Below are 2,952 nucleotides of genomic sequence, written 5' to 3'. Positions count from 1 at the left end.
TATCTTCAAAGTCAGTATATTTTGCTTGCCTGGATATCACATTTTCTTTAAACATCATTGCTTTTTGTTTTTCTTCTTCCTGATTGTCCTTTAATTTTAAGCATTTGCATTCCTAATCAGTTATTATCTCTGATTTTTTTTGGCAAGGCTTGCCAATTATTTCTACCATGTAGCCTTAAATTATGTTATCATAATTCTTATTTGCCTTCTAGATCATTTAGAAACATTCTGCTCTGGTTCCATACTCTCTTGAGAATCCATAGAATCCTGTATCTCAGTAGCTCTTGATTCATCTTTCTTTGTTTTGCAATATTTGTCAATTGATGTCTGAACTCTTTTGGCTATTCTGGAGGCCATATTTCCTTCTATTAGTAACACCTTTCCTGTTTACTTCTTTATGCTTAATGTTTTTAATTGAGTTTTCTTCCTCCTGTGACAATTTTAGTCTTCCCCTCCACCACTATATTCCCCTATTGCTCACTTTCTGATGCTTTCCTCTGATGGCAGTTTCCCTCGTAACTGGACCTCAAAGCTGTCTCATCCTTCTTTCATGCTGGGTAATTCATGTTCCGCAGGAATTACACTCTGCCACAAGTGACTTCTGGTGGGACAGAACTGGCTCCAGGTGGATGCTTTGACCTTTTCTCAATTATATAATATGTATGGGTAGCTAGGTGATAAAATGGACAGAGTCCTAGATCTGGAATCAGGGAAGACCTGAGTTCAAATGCGGCCTGAGACACTTACAATGTGAACCTGAGTAAGTCACTTAGATCTGTTTGCCTCATTTTCCTTATCTGTAAAATAGAAAGTGATGACAAATGACAAACCACTCCAGTATCTTTGCCAAAAAAAAATCCCTAAAAGGGGTCATAAAGAATCAAATATGATGGAAAATGACTAAACAACAAATAATATTTATAAATCATTTAGCACATTTAGCACACAGTAGGTACTTGGTAAATATTTGTTTCCCTTCCCTTTCCCTCATGCCTGCTTAAGAGCTATGCAAGGCAAGCACACACAGAGAGAAACACAGACACACACGTGCACATATATATCCCTGCCCAAGTTCTCTTTGTTCTCAGTTCTCCCTTCCAGCATAGAGGACTGACACACTGCTTTAGTAAGTTTCTACTTTTTTTGGTTTTCAGTCACTGGGAGGAAGGGATGGTGAAGCTGAGTTATTTTGTAAGTCCATGGGTGGTTTATGCAGCCCTGACACCGGAACATGGTGGTTGATGGGGGAAAGAGCACCTAGTAAATGCAGTAGGGTAGCCTGCTCTGTTGTTCATTCATTCTGTATGTTTATTCATAATAAATTATTCATTTATTATTGTTATTTTGTTAGGATTCCTGGTGTCTTAAATTGTAAAAGTAACAAATTGCTTTGTTGGGATAAACATTTCAAAACACCTTTTCAGTTGTATCCTTTTCTATCCATCAATTACAAATGTTAATTATGTTAACCAGCAGTTTTCCATTTTTCTATTTCATATCTATATATGTTTTCCCATCTAAAAAAATTCTATGCTCCTTTAATTGGAGAGTCAGTTTTCTGGCTTTTATGCATAGTAAAAATCATGTTTCCAATATAATTTTCCATGACTCTTGACTATTATGTACTCTGTGGCATAATCCTTTGAAATGTCAAAACCAAAAGCTAATAGTTTATGTGATGTAGAAACACTTGAAGCTTTCCAAGTAAAATGATGGCCTCTTTCCCATTGTTATTTGATATAGGGTCATCTCTAATCATCCTGATGTATATCTTGCCACTGGACCCAGATGGCTTCAGAGAAGAAAGTTAGGATGGTGATTTTGCACAACCCTCTCTCACTTAAATTGAATTCACTTATCTGTCTTGGCAATACCTCTTGGTTATCACAGTCCTGACCTCGAGAATGAAGGATAGTAGGGACAGCTAGGTGGCATAGTGGATAGAGCACCTGCCCTGGAGTCAGGAGGACCTGAGTTCATATCCAGCCTCAGACATGTAACACTCACTAGCTGTGTGACTCTGGGCAAGTCACTTAACCCCAATTGCCTCAAAAAGAGAGAGAGAGAGAGAGAGAGAGAGAGAGAGAGAGAGAGAGAGAGAGAGAGAGAGAGAGTATAAGAATGAAGGACAGCAGTTGCCACCTGGGAGTCTCTTCCTTTTTCTCCAGTCCCCCATGGCTTCACAGAACCGCAACCCAGCCAGCCACTGCCAGTGCTGCAGACGCCCATAAGGGTCTGTAGGCAAGCAGTTATAGCAGGAATTAATGAATTGATGACCCTAATGATGCCTGGAGATGAAGGAATTTCTGGTTTCCCAGAGTCAGAAAATCTCTTCAAGTGGGTTGGGACTATCCATGGGGCAGCTGGGACAGTATATAAAGACCTAAGGTGTAAGCTCTCCCTGGAATTCCCCAGTGGCTACCCATATAATGCTCCCACTGTGAAATTTGTCACACCGTGTTACCATCCTAATGTGGGCACCCAATGCAACATCTGTTTGGACATCCTCAAGGACAAGTGGTCAGCTTTGTATGATGTCAGGACCATCCTGCTATCTATCCAGAGCCTACTGGGAGAACCTAACATTGACAGCTCATTGAACGCACGTGCTGCTGAACTTTGGACAAATCCCACAGCCTTTAAAAAGTATCTGCTGGAAACCTACATGAAGCAAGTGACTACCCAGGAACCCTGACCCTGGCTGCCCAGCCTACCTTCCTTCATCTTGTGTGTATGTGTATGTGTGTCTTTTTCCCTTCCTCATAACCTGTCTTCTCCTCTTTTCTGTACAGGACTCTGTTTCATAGACTGTTTTCTTTTTCTTCTCTTTTTTTTTCTTAAATTCTAGTCCAGCTCTCAACATTAATGTATAAATAAATGAAGTTTTATTGTTGTTGTTACTGTTTTTAAAAAGAATGAAGGATAAGTAACAAGAAGAAGTTCTAGAAATGC

The 2,952-nt window shown here is 39.7% G+C and overlaps 1 pseudogene; it reads left to right on the top strand.

The window, feature by feature from the left end:
- Window positions 1-2,272: 2,272 nt before the first annotated feature.
- Window positions 2,273-2,695, top strand: LOC110208677 (ubiquitin-conjugating enzyme E2 C pseudogene; annotated as a pseudogene).
- Window positions 2,696-2,952: the final 257 nt, after the last annotated feature.

Source organism: Phascolarctos cinereus, unplaced genomic scaffold (assembly GCF_003287225.1).
Source record: "Phascolarctos cinereus isolate Bilbo 61053 unplaced genomic scaffold, phaCin_HiC Scaffold_4;HRSCAF=312, whole genome shotgun sequence".
NCBI classification, from domain to species: Eukaryota; Metazoa; Chordata; class Mammalia; order Diprotodontia; family Phascolarctidae; genus Phascolarctos; species Phascolarctos cinereus.
The sequence above is the reverse complement of the archived record's forward strand: the minus strand, read 5'-3'. Positions and strand labels throughout refer to the sequence as shown.